The 14,408-nt window shown below is 41.4% G+C and overlaps 1 protein-coding gene across 1 annotated transcript in view; it reads left to right on the top strand.

Annotated features, from left to right (window-relative positions):
- Positions 1-14,408, top strand: part of TRPM6 (transient receptor potential cation channel subfamily M member 6) — a 201,257-nt gene that overhangs the window by 36,376 nt on the left and 150,473 nt on the right. Inside the window, exon 4 of the mRNA XM_042912014.1 lies at positions 6,924-7,044. The gene's annotated coding sequence lies outside the window, so the exon portion shown is untranslated. The remainder of the gene's footprint in view (positions 1-6,923; positions 7,045-14,408) is intronic.

The raw sequence follows: 14,408 nt of genomic DNA, 5'->3' as shown, positions 1-14,408 counted from the left end.
GTAGGAGGCTGGATATAATAAATAAAAAGGAAAACCCTATCCAAAGCCTGACTCAGATATCTCCAGAAGCTTCCTGATGTCCACAGGATAAGATCAAGATTTCTTGGCAAGAACGTCCTTCAAGTCCTCTACAGCTTGTTCTCTGCTGATTCACTTGTATTCCCCTTACTTTCTTACCTCAGTTCCCAGTGTCTAGTTTGATGCTTGCTGACTTGGCTTCATTCAGTCTTAACTCCATGCCTTGTAAAAAAGATATGCTCCCCACTCAGGATGTCCTCTCCTTTGTCTCTAATCTATACCACTCATCCTATAAGATCCAGCACAACTATGACCTTTCAGGCAGATTTTTCCCCCCACCTTGAGCCTCATTGATGTCTCATCTCTGGATTCCATCACATTTTCACATCCATCTCTCACTTTTCAGACACTAAACCAGTGCTGCCTTGGGCTGGTTTAAGCCATTTCATGGGCTAGTGCTTTGCGTCCATTAGAATGTGGGTTCCCAGACGGGGCACCTGGGTGGCTCAGTCGGTTAAACATCCGACTTCAGCTCAGGTCATGATCTCATGGTTCATGGGTTCAAGCCCCACATCGGGCTCTGTGCTGACAGCTCGGAGCCTGGAGCCTGCTTCAGATTCGGTGTGTGTGTGTCTCTCTCTCTGCTCCTTCCGCTTTCACACTCTGTCTCTCTCTTTCTCAAAATAAACATTAAAAAAATTAAAAAAAAAATGAATGTGGGTTCCCGGAAAGACAGAGCATGAGAGGTTTCCTTCATATCCTCTTAGTACCCAGAATAATACATTCATAACTCAATAATAATATTTGAGTTGACACTTGAATACCTGAATGAGTGAGATGAATAAAAATTATGAGGTTGGAAATGTTGCCAAAAAGGGAAGTCAGAACACAGAGTAAAGAGAAGAGAAAATAATTGGAAGAGATGCTAATAGGATAGGAAAATAATTAGTATTTTGTAATTAGAGGGGTTCTCAAAAAGTGTAAGTTTTGAGCGAAAAATACTTGAGTTCATTTAAAAATTTTAGTAGTAGAAATTCAGATGTGGAGAAATGAGTTCATTGACGTCTCAGTTTAGGGCACTTGCTCACTCATCTGTGTGAGATACTGCTCTTGTTTTTATGCATTCCCTTGTTTATTTACTTATGCGTATATTCCTAATTATTCTCATTGCCCATGGCCATTCCCCTTCACAACCACAGTAGTGGTTCTAATGTGGTTAATGTGTGTCCTCTTCTTGTGTCTGTTTTTGAAAAATGTGTATTTTCTTCGTTTTTTAGCATGTATTGAAAACATTTATATAGGAGGCGATTGTTATGAATCTCAACCTGTATCTTACCTTCTTTACAAAGCATGAAGGTGTTTAAGATCTCTACATATTGCTATGGTATAGATGTATTGTTTCTGATTGCTACACAATGCTTCATGAAGTAAATTTAGCACATTTCACCGATTTACACCTCCAGTGATGGAAACTAACACCACCTCCAAACCCCTCTCACTACAAGTTACGATGAACATGCTTGCATTGTTCCCTCCTATACCTAGTATGGGAATTTATTTGGGATAAATCTCTAGGAATGCCATTGCTGGATCACAGGGTATACGTCTATTTAATTTGACTCAGGAGTACCAGGTTCCACTGCAGAATGGTTTTATGCACACGTTCCCTCCCTGCCCCATAAAGCATTGCACTATGTTTCTATAAACTACAACCCTACTAATACTTAGTGTTACCCAGCTTTCTAATTTTTGCTAGTCTAACAATTAAAAATTGATATTTCATTGCTGTTTTAGTTAGTGTAACTTTATGAAGGAGTTTCAAATTTTTGCTTGATGCTTCTGTTTGGGTTTTTTCCCTATGAATTACCTGTTTGTAAATATTTTTCCATTTATTTCTAAGGGAATTCTTGTCGTTATGGTTGTTGTTGTTAATTTACAATTGGGTGCTTATTAAGTCCTTTTTTTTAACCAAGAAAATTGACTTATGTTGTAGCGTTCAATCACTTTGCTGAATACCTCTTACTTTAGTATTACTAAACATTATTTCTGATTTTGAGAAGATAGAGTAGTGGCTGTTTAGTTTTTAGATCCTCCCAAATCCCCACATATAAAATATGTGGCAAAACGAAAAACCCTTGAACAGCATTTGCAACAAAACTCAGTAGACTTCAGTCTCTATTCCAGCATGTAAGGGGATTAGAAGTTGCCACTCCCAATGCCACAATAAGAACAAAGCCGAGCAGAGTTAACAGCTATTCTTTGAAGAAATGTCACTAGAAACTTCTGAAGTGCAAAGAGAGAAAAAGAATGAAAAAGAAACAGATATCCAGTTCTCTGGGACAGGTACAAAACATGTGACATACATGTAATGGCAATACCAGAAGGAGAAGAGGGAAGGGGGGGAGGACACAGAAATATTTGAAGCAATAATGGCCGGGAATTTCCTCAAATTCATGACAAATACCAAACCACAGATTCAGGAGCTCAGAGAACACCAAGCAGAATAAATACCAAATTGAATGCAAGGTAGCACTAGGAAACCCCAAATACAACCAGGTGGAGAGAATCGCCAACAACCACAGACTGTGTAGATTATCATCATCTATGTATCTGTGTGGGAGATAGCAGAGGCAATGGGGTGGCAGGTGGACTACGAACAGGTGAAGCCCAAAGGAGCCAACAGACATTCACTGAAAAGTGTGGTGGGTTAATCTGAGAACAGCAACTAAAACCAAGAGGGACTTGGCCTACACTAGTGAGAGACGGTGAGTGGCCTTGTGGTGAGGTCTGGCATAGTCTACCCCTGTGAACTCTTGAAATGGACCCTCTACAGTTTCTTTCCAGATGGGTCCAAATGGGGGGAAAACTATTGGGAGTGAAATCAAAATTGAGCAAACAGAGAAACCAGAGGAAGAGGAAAGATAAAAGATAAAAGAGGAAGATCCAGATAAAAGTGGAAGATGGGAGGAGAGCCTCGCTGCGATCTATTGAAAGTCAGCCCTCGACACAAGGGTTTGAAAAACAAAACAAAACAAAACAAAGATGGGAGGAGAGCCGGGAAATCTCAGAAAGGACTCACTGTATTTCTGCACATGACACATGAGAGAGCGAGCTCTGTGAAGACTTAAAAACTATCCCAACTTCTCCTCCTTCTAAAATCTCAGGAAAATTAACTTACGTAAAATGAACAACAGCAAAGTATTGAGTTCAGGTGTCACACAAAATTGCAATAAGAAATAAAGAGAATAAGGGTCAGAATAACATCCCTAGACAATGAAAGCATATCAGAAAATATGAGTAACAAAATAGATAAGAAGTGGGTGGCTCAGTCAGTTAAGTGTCTTGATTTTGGCTCAGGTCATGATCTCAGGGTTTCGTAAGTTCGAGCCTTCCATGGGCTTTGTGCTGACAGCATGGAGCCTGCTTGGGATTCTCTCTCTTTCTCTTCCCCTTCCCCACAAGTACTTTGTCTCTCTCAAAATAAATAAATAAACTATTTTAAAAAACATAAACACTGTAACTATTTCAAAACAGACTAATAGACAATAAGGAAATAACACAAGCATGAAAGAGCAATATAAATCAGAAATAGAAAAATTCAGAAACGAGGTGGCAGGACTCAAAAAAGAATTAGAATAAAATAATAAAAACTTGTAATGACTAAACTAGAAGATATAAGAGAGTATATAAACACAGCAAATAATGCTTTAATAAAAATAGAAGAATAGGAGAAAAAATAGAAAAAGGAAAAGGGAGAAAACAGAATCTGAGGGCTAAAAAAAGCAAACATTGAGGATAGACAGAGATGACTTGCCACATGGTTCATAGGAGTTCCTGAAGAAGAAACCCTAAGTAAGAGAACAGAACAAATATTAAAAAGTATAATTTTTAAAACATTTCCTGAAACTAAAAAAAAAAAAAAATTGAAGTATGCATTGAAAGGGCACATTGAGTATCTGAGAACACTGATCAAGAATAACTATGTCCCAGTGTTATTCTGGTAAAATTGCTGAACTTAAAAGGAAAACAAAAACAAAAACCCAAAAAATCTTTGGTCATCTAGGAAAAAAAAAAAAAACCCATATGATGTGTAAGAGAAAGAAAATCATACTATCTTCAGACATTTTGACAGCAATAATCTGTGCCAGAAAAAAATGCAGTAACATTTTTTCAGATACTCGGTGAAAGCACCTGTGAGCTGAGGCTTTTCTATCCAACAAAACTGGCCTTCAAGTATGAAGCAACATGCAAAGACTTAGAGAATATTGTCTTTATGAGCTTTACCTGAGTACTACTAAAGAGCAGCTTAACCATAATGATGTGAGACATCACCATGAGTACTGGTGGTGGCATTAAATGTACTGTGTGGTTATCTGTAGATCTAACAATAAATGAGCGTTAAAAAGAGAGAGTATAGTATGTAATGGCTACGTGATCTGAGAATGTAGACATAGTACAACTATTTAAAAGGGCAAGAATTACAGTAGCATGTGCAAAATTTTTTTTTCAGAAATAATAATGATTGGTTGTAGTATTAGAATTGTTTTCCTGATGGGTGCCTGGGTGGCTCAGTCAGTTAAGTGGCTCAGGTCATGATCTCATGGTCTGTGAGTTTGAGCCCTGCATTGGGCTCTGTGCTGACAGCTCAGAGCCAGGAGCCTGCTTTGGATTCTGTGTTTCCTTCTCTCTCTGCCCCTCTCCCACTCATGCTCTCTCTCTCTCTCTCGATCTCAAAAATAAATAAACATTAAAAAAAAAAGAATTGTTTTCCTAAGACTGCTGTGTTTATGTGGGATAAAGCAATGAAAAACTAATGGATATTTAATTTTATTGCCTCTGTCCTTGAGAACCAAGATTCTTCGTGTAGTTCAAAAGAATACAGATTTAATATAAAGAAATTAAATAAAACATGTTTCACCTGAATTTGAATTATAATTTCAATATGAACTCATAAGATATTTTATTTCTCTACTGAAAATTTCTAGAAATAATGACCAAAAAGCTCCTGTGGCACCCCGGACCGTGGTCTTCCTCAAGACCGTTCCCAGTGAAATAAACCAGGACTTCTTAGAGAAATAGGTGATTCTAATTTTGGAGCTATCAAAGACTATCAGAATGGTCTCAAATAACTCAAGAGATAATTTGAAGAGGCCCTCACTGACCAGAGATGGGACAAATTGAGTTTCAATAATGATAAGAATTGCAGTGGATTGCAAATGAGTTATCTGGTGCTGTGTAACAAGTTGTCCCGCAGTTTTGCTTGAAGCCAGACCGTCACATCACAGTTTCTGAGAGTCAGGAGTCCAAGAGCGGCTTATCTAGTTGTTCAGAGTCGCGAATGAGATTGCAGTTGGGCTGTGCACTGCAGATATGTTTGCTTGCATCTGGGCAGAGAAGATCCACATCAGAAATTACTCACGTGGCTCTTGGCAGGATGCTCACGTTTTTCACCATGTAGGCCTCTCCATGGGGCCGCTTACAATCTGACTTCCCTGTGTGCACAGAGACAGTGAGGACAGTCCAGCTAATGAAATGAAATGATAGGGTTGGAATATGAACCATGTTACAACCCCCAACAAATTAACGAATTTAGACCAGGCATGAAGCGCTGCTGACAATGAAGAACAAACATCAGACGTATGTGGAAAGAACACACCACGGCCTGCATCTTGCCAAAGGGACTGAGCCTGAGTCTGCTCAGGCCTCTGGATTCAACTGTCAGTTTGCAGGGAAAGCGATAGGAGGAGCATGTTGAACTATTCCGGGAGTGTGCAGTCAGCACCATCCAGACCAGGGGAAATCTCTGTAGGCCAAACGGCCTGTGTTGTTCAATAGAAAAAGTGTAAGGAAAGAAAGGAATGGAGGAAGAACATGTATATGAAAGGTAACATAAAAAAGAAAACAAAAAAAAATGAGCAAGACTATAGCAGCTAGGAATGCATTCTTGGTTGTTAAATTATAAAGAAATGCAGGGCGCCTGGGGGGCTCAGTCAGTTGAGCATCGACTCTTGATTTTGGCACAGATTGTGATCCCAGGATCGTGGGATCAAGCCCCACATCAGGCTCTGTGCTGAGCATGGAGCCCGCTTGAAATTCTCTCTCTCTCTCTCTCTCTCTCTCTCTCTGTGCCTTTCTCTCACTCACACTCACTCTCTCTCTCTCTCTAAAAAAAAAAGAAGAATGCCATGCACATGTTCTGATCTTTGTTTATTTCACTGAATGTATTATTATAGACTGGTCCCTATCCCATAGGGCCAAATTAGATAAAAGTGATAACGTCAGTCCCTCTTTCTAGGCTGCAACCAATATATTTTAACCTGTAAATAGTTTAAATAAGCAGGTACCTTTTCTCAGAATATACTCTATTAAATAAAGACAGTAGAAGTGTTCCTAGTTTCCCCAATTTGGAGATACTGGTCACATTGATTTTGAAGGCACACATTTTTCATAAAACTTTAAATTTACTTGTCCTTTTTCTTTCTTTCTTTCTTTCTTTCTTTCTTTCTTTCTTTCTTTCTTTCTTTCTTTCTTCTTTTTTTAAACTCAAGGTTTCGGCTTAAACAAACCTGCTCACTGTTTGATTCAGACAAGATAACCCCAAGGGAAGGGTGGATTCTGGAGTTAGCAAAGTGCTCCTTCAGCATTTCCCTCAGTGAATTCAGGGGTATTCTATGGCAAGGGTCCAAACAACACACGTGTGATTAACCTTTGTGCTTCTCGGTTGATAACCGCCTGGTCATGGCGATAACTAGGATTAAAGGAGACAGATGTGCCTCTAAACTCTAATCTTGGTCTGGTAAATGTTTTCTGGGCATCAAATCGTATTCTTCAACAACAACAACAAAAAAGTTGGTCAGGTATTTTAACTCTCTCTTTATTTTCTTTAACATTTTTTGCCTTTTCAGTCGCTCTTACGTAATATCTATCGAGTACCTGCCCTGCAGTTAACAGTGGGCAGTGCCACGGTGTGCCAAGGAAGGAGGTGAAAGAGCTTACAGTTTTGCTGGGGATTCACGATAGACACACGTAAGAAACAGCGAACGGGATAGTGTTGCATCCCCCTGTGTGTGTTTGTCTCATTGCGTGTAAGCACACAGTAACGTAAGTAATACAAGCGTAAACAGACGTGGATGCTGAGCGGTGTGGCACAAACAGTTAGAAAACAGGCAAGATGCAGTTTGGAAATTATGTGAAGGGACAGCAAGCCAAGGCAGTCGGCAGGTGTGTGAGTCAGGTTGTTGGGCAAGGCTGTGCTGCAGAAAGCTCTGGAGCTGAGCGTTTCTCTTTCTTTTGACATAATTATGGATTCACGGGAAGTAGCAAGAATAGCACAGAGAGGCCTCGTGCGCCCTTCACCGAGCTTCCCCTAATGGTAACAGCTTACACGACTGTCTGTCATACAATATCAAAGCCGGCATATCCACATTGGGACAATCTACAGATCCTTTCCAGTTTTCTGTGCGCATGCTCCTGTGGAACTGAGCTTTGATAAATGAATTTCAAAAGACAAGAGGAATGAGGAAAAACTGGAAGAACCAAAACCTCACAGGGCAGTTCCTTTGCAGAGATGTCCTCTTTCTCTTTCCTTCCAGTGGGTCGGTATGCCACATGCCCCTTTGAACACTCACCACCCCCCTTACCTCGCCCGCCCCAGCGGGCTTGGCTTGCCGCTTCCTCTTCACAAATGCTCCCCGAGCACTTCCTGCTGTGCTCTTACCCGGGGGTCCAAACGCAGGCAGTCTCCCTCCTAGAAGTCATCCGTTGTGTGAGCTGGTTTGTAAAGAAGCGGTCTGGAACCCAGAACCGATTTTCCCATGGAGACCGAGGTACAGAGGTGATGGGTTCCTGGCCTCTCTCCTGACCTGTGTCACTCAGGATGGAAACAGTCCTTATTCGGAAAAGTGTCTGTCATTGCTGCACATGGTGGTTGTGTGCTCCCTGGGAGTCAGGGAGAGGGATTCTCTGCTGTATCAGACGGATTCTTCTCTTAACAGGTCCCGTTTTGTAGCCACACTCTGCCACTGTGTACAGTGGGTGACGTTAAAGGGAACGCCCCTCCCCCCTTTTAAAAATGTTTATTTATTTTGAGAGAGAGAGAGTGAGCCCTAGTGGGGGAGGGGCAGAGAGAGAGGAAGAGAGAGAATCCCAAGCAGTCTCTGCACTGTCCGTGCAGAACCCGATGTGGAGCTCGAACTCACAAACCGTGAGATCATGACCGAAGCCTAAACCGAGAGTCGGAGGCTTAACCGACTGAGCCACCCAGGTGTCCCTAGTTCTCCTCATCAGCTCTCCGTCTTGCACTTCCTGTGTCATCACGTATGACACTGACAGTTCAGTGGGTCGACACTTGAATTACAGATTGCATTTGGTGTAATTGAAACCATTACGAAAGAAAGAGGCAAGGCCGTTTCTAGCTCCAGCAGCATCGGAGAGGAGCTCCCAGCACACCCAAGTGCCTCCATGATTCAGAACTTTGGAGAAGAGGTGTCTACCCAGAGAAATGACAGGGGCCACCCTCTGTTTGGTTTTCCTACTGAAATACGAAGCCGCCCTTGACACCTGTGGACAGAGTCAAGAAAGGAGCCCGGTCCCTTCCGGGCCACAAGCCCTATAATCCCCGGGTTTACACCACCCTTCTGGAAGAAGTTACACTGGGAACCTTGCACTTCCGTTCAGGCAATGTTGACCGACATCCTGCTCTTTTAGTTCTTTAGAACGAAACCTGCTATCGCTAAGTGCCCACTCTAACCGGGGAAGAAAGAGGCCAAGTGTCCAGACATCTCTGAGTAACAGCCTCCTGAAGTACTCTTGTTTTCTTGGGTGGTCCTGATACTGACTGGGTCCCATGACCATGATTACAGATCCTTTTCTATTTCTGCATACAGCCTCAAGGAGCGGCAATCGGGCTTGTGTCTTCTCGATGCTGTCCTAGTTGGGACTTTTAAGTCTATAAATAAGTGTGCCTGTCTCTTTAGATCTAGCTGACAGTCCACAGGAAAGTGTGTGTCGTCTAATCTCTGCTCATTTCAATGAGGAGATGCATTATTTGCAGCAATCATCTTCTCCTTTTGTGGTTTTTGATTTCCGTTACGCTATGACAATTTCGCAAAATATTTTATGGAAATATGATACTAATACTTGTACAAGTCCGGCTTTCCTCTGTCGATACAGTCATGCTGGCCTAAGCATACTAATGCCATTAAAAGCTAAAATGTTTCAACTTGCTTATTCTTCATACTTTTTTAATGAGAATCCCTGAGCCCCATAGCATATACTTAGCAGTTTACATCCGTTTCTTGGTAACTTTTAAAGTAAGAGAGGGTAATTTGGAGCAAGTATGATGCTTACCAAAGAGGTATAGATAATAAAGCTCTTACTTCCATTTAATTGGGTTGAATAAACATTTCTTGCATGCTCGGCCATGTAAATGTGAGGTCAGGCAACGGGGAAGAAGCAATTCCTATCTTTACAAGGTGTACAGTCTAGTCAAAACAAAACAAAAACTGATGAAGGCTATTAAATGAATATCCTTTGTTGTTGCACGAAGGGAAGTCTGTAATATTCAGAGGCCACAGTGATTGCGAAGAACGTCATGGCTGAAGGGAAGTGGGTTATAGGAAGGATTGTGAGTGGTGTAGTTGGGATGATTGCACAAACATGGGCTCTTTTGAGAATAAAAAAGGGTGCTATTCATATTTATGCCTGGGCTAGATGTACTATCTGGGTCTATGTTAGGGCAACAGGGAGTAATGACGCCCCTCGTTAAAAGGCCAGATTTAGGGAGAATTGTCATGAATCTTTTTTTTTTTTTAATTTTTTTTTAATGTTTATTTATTTCTGAGACAGAGCATGCATGGGGAAGGGGCAGAGAGAGAGGGAGACACAGAATCCGAAGCAGGCTCCAGGCTCTGAGCTGTCAGCATAAAGCCTGACACGGGGCTCGAACCCACAAACCATGAGATCGTGGCCTGAGCCGAAGTCAGTCGCTCAACCGACTGAGCCACCCAGGTGCCCCTGTCATGAATCTTAATGGTAGGAAAGCATATTGGTTTGTGTGGCTGCCATAAACGGATGGCTTAAACAATGGATATTTTATTGTCTCGTAGTTCTGGAAGTCAGAAGTTGAAAATCGAGGCAGGGTTGGGTCTTCTGAGAGCTGTGAGGGAAGGATCTATTCCAGGCCCCTGTCCTTGGCTGGTAGAGGGTTATCTTCTCCCATCTATGTGTGACTCTGCACATGTCCACATCTCCCCTCTTCATAAGGACACCACTCATATTGGATTAGAGTCTAACTTAACGGCCTCATTTTAAATTGTTACCTCTGAAAAAAATCCTGTCTCCAAAAAAAGGTCACATTCTGAGGTGCTGGGGGTTAGGATTCCAACATACCTTTTTACGAGGGCCACAATTTCAACTAATAACAGGAGGGATGGTAGGAAATTGGCAAGAGTGCCACAATAGTAGAGAAGTTAACATCTGGAGAGTTGGTGGGCACTGTCCTCCTGGAACACATCATGATCAGGAGGCACATCTATTACGTTTGAATAAGATGGATAAGAGAGAATTACAAAAATGAAGGATCAGTAGAGAAATGGGGACTTTTTAGGGGGCATTATTTGTGCTCCAAGAGTCCTCTTTCCAGATGGGCAATAAAGATTGGACACTGGTGACAGAGGGATCTTCAAGTGACAGTTGACTAGAGCGCCTACCGAGCTGTGGGATGCCCTATCTGGGAGGAGCCACGGATAGGCTGGCCAGATTTTAGCACCTTAGCGGGTAATTCTCTGCTATGAGTCCTGACTTTCTTTACTTATGAAATGAAAGCTATTTTTTTCCTTCCCGCTTCTCCACAGGGATTTTACGGTTCACAGAATAATAAATATGATGAATTCTGAGCTCTGTGGAGGAACTACCTTGAGTTAGTTCAAAGTGTCTATAGTGACCAAAGTTCTGGGGCACGTTCAAGAAACAGCATATCGAATTGATCCCTTATACTTGCAAAATAGTATGTGGAAGAAAAGTCAGGGAAAGGAATATACACTTTGCTTGACTTAGGTATTAGAGGCTTAGGTATAGAAATCTCAGACCTTCACGTTCTTGCAAAGTATAATCTGTACCTGTGTGTCCTTACTGTGAAAGGCCAATGGGAAACTTCATACATCATGATAATATGCGGATTCCTGCTGAAATTCACATAGAAATGTTTTCATTCTTATGTTGTTGCTCTTTCATTATTGATCTTGATCTCCGTCAGTATTGATGCAATAGTTTCCTTGGCAAAGAAGTTGGCATCAGGGTTTTGTGTTCAGTTAAACAGCTGTAGCCTGAACAAAATTATACTAGCCTGTGAGGTTAAGAAGCACCAGGCTATTGAGGGTAATAGATAAATCATAGAATATAAAAAAATAATAGCACTGGTTCTGAACTTTGGGCCCAAAGGGTCTGGGAAATGAGTGATTCACATTTTATTCATCAGAGGCAATAAATGATGAGAAAGAGTACAAAATGGGAATTTCAGGTAATCCCATAAGTCATTCCAAGATATGTGAGATTTTCACTTTTAATGAATTTTAAAAATTACAAAAATAATAAGATCGCATTACAGAATACTTGGAAAAAACAAAAAGGAGCCATTTCTAATTTTTTGTCTACGTAGTTTTTTACATAGTTGTACTCATACAGTATATACTCCCTTCTAACTTCCTTCTCGGCTTTCCTTTGGAATCTTCTTTGTTAGTATTTTTCAACAGGTACATATTGCCCATATAATAATTTATTACTTCTCTAATAATAGCCTTTAAGCTAATTCCTAATGTACTATATAATTTTGATACGAATATCTTGTTATATGAATTAGCGTCGTACATAAGGTGTTTTTTGGGGCAAGAGTTCTAGATGTGATCTTTCTGGGTCCCAGGGTTGTAAAGCCTTCTATGACAGCATTTTACTCTTAGGCGAGTAACACAGTCTCCATTTCACCAGAGCTGTGAAGTTCCTGAGTCTAGGCCTCAAGTGACCTTGCAGCCTCGACCCTCCCCCTCATGTAACGCTACCCAAACCACCATCCTGGGAGGAAAGACCGTGTAGAGAGAGACCAGCCAACCTTCAGAACCACACAGCCAACCCTCAGGATTTATTTACTTAAAATGGCCAGATAAATTTTGTGCTTGGATTACAGCAATTCCAGATTTAATATCTAAACATAATGACCTTATCTCAGAAAAGTTTGAGTTATCATACCTTCAAGGATATTACAGAAATGCCCGGGCATCTTTCTTATTAAGTAAACCATACGCAATTTGTGTAGAGAAGGATGTAGAGGCCTCGTCGGCACTGGAAGCCTGCAGTTGCTTTGGCTGTGTAGACCTACTACTACCCTGAAAGCTGGCTGGAAGAAAAATGGGGCTTCGCTCAGCGTTTATAAATAACTTCACTGAAGGGACATGAAAACGAAATAAATAATAGCAAAATGAGACCTCAGTAGTAAATGAATTTGAGATTATTCTGGAGAGGACCTCCCGCAGGATGGAGACACCGTGGGCCTCGGAATCAGACAGACTGTCCCCGGAATTCCAGTTTTTCTACTCAGCCCGTGACTCTGGCAAAGTTTTGACCTTTTCTGGCTCAGTTATTGTATAAAATGATGGTTAATAATGTCTTAAATAAAAATAAGGTATATAACAAAGTACTTAGCCCACAGTGAGTGCCCAATAAGTTGCCATTTCTTCCCTCCTTTATTCATGGCACACATTGATAATGTAAAGAATATTTTAGAAGGAATACTTAAAATATATTAAGTCAAAATGCTTTTAGGGGCGCTTGGGTGGCTCAGTCGGTTAAGTGGCTGACTTCGGCTCAGGTCATGATCTCACGGTCCGTGAGTTCGAGCCCCGTGTTGGGCTCTGTGCTGACAGCTCGGAGCCTTGAGACTGCTTTGGATTCTGTGTCTCCCTCTCTCTCTGCCCCACCCCTGCTTGTGCTCTGTCTCTCTTTCAAAAATAAACATTAAAAAATAAATTAAAAAAAATGCTTTTAAAAGACTCTCATTATTTATTTATTTGAGAGAGAGAGTGCCCAGGCACGAGCAGGGAAGGGGCAGGGAGAGAGAATCTTAAACAGGCTCCATGCCCAACCCAAAGCTCCATCCCACGTCCATGAGATTGTGACCTGAGCCAAAATCAAGAGTCGGATACTTAACCGACTGAGCCACCCAGGCGCCCCTAAAAGGCTCTCGTTTTAGTTCAAGGGATTACATACATAGGATTTTTATAACTTTCTGTGAGGTTCTATTCACTTAGAAATAAGTTAAAAAGAAAAAAGGCAGTGCTGTATAAATGAGTCAGGTGTGGAGGGTTCAGTTAGTTGGTTTCTTCCACTTAAGCCACATATTTTCTGTCTTTCAGTTTTCTCACCTAAAATGCAATAGTGAAATTCCTTAAGCTACCAGAATACTTGTTCCATGGATGAGCAGCTGTGGCTCCCCTTTCAGGGAAAACATAACAGGTTGAATAGTGGGTTTGGGGTTTTGTGTTTTTTCTTCCAAGTAACTTAATCAAGAGGAAAGGATTAAAGGTTAAAATGTTAGTACTGGTAGACATTTCCTGTCAAATAAATGTATTCTTGGTTCTGATATATGCAAGTGATAAAAACCAATCTCTGACTCATACAGTTCGTTATCCAACTAAATTTTTAATGAACGCTCATTATGTTCAAGGTGTATGTAAAAAAGAAAAGAAAACAAAACAAAACAGTAGATCTTTACAGCTGCATAGACCTGTGTTCAAATTTTCATTGGCCTCACACCTTACAAGTTGAGAAACCGGTGAGACTCACAGTGAAGATTTCTGACCTTCAGTGAATCCTCACAGAGATTCTGTGTGGAAAAATATTAAGGAAAAGAATGAGAAAATAAACTGAGTTACGCATTGCCTCACAATGAATAACCCCCAAATTTAGTGGCTTAAAATAGCATCGGATGATAATGCCACGTAATTCTGAGGGTTGGCTCGTCTCTCCACGTGGTCTTTCTTCCCAGGATGGTGGGCTAGGGTAAGTTTCCCAGGGGCTGAAGACCGAAGCTTTCAGGGCTGCTTGGGGCCTAGACTCAGGAATTTAAACCCTGTCACTGTGGCCGTATTTTATTGGCCACAAGTTTAGTTCGGATTGAGGGCTGTGGAGAAGAAATGGAGCCACTGCATGGGGCGGGGTAGGGGTGGGGACTGTCGCAGAGTCGCATCGCAAAGAGGTGTGTGCTGGGATGGAAGGAGTTTGGGGCCATCCACCAGATTCAGCTGGCCCGGCAATTTGTTACAGGTGCTCAACCAGTTTTAAGACCCTTCTTATCCTCCCTCCAGTAATCATTCAGAGTTGAATGTGAAGGTACAGTTCTG

This window comes from Panthera leo, chromosome D4 (genome assembly GCF_018350215.1).
Source record: "Panthera leo isolate Ple1 chromosome D4, P.leo_Ple1_pat1.1, whole genome shotgun sequence".
NCBI classification, from domain to species: domain Eukaryota; kingdom Metazoa; phylum Chordata; class Mammalia; order Carnivora; family Felidae; genus Panthera; species Panthera leo.
The sequence above is the reverse complement of the archived record's forward strand: the minus strand, read 5'-3'. Positions and strand labels throughout refer to the sequence as shown.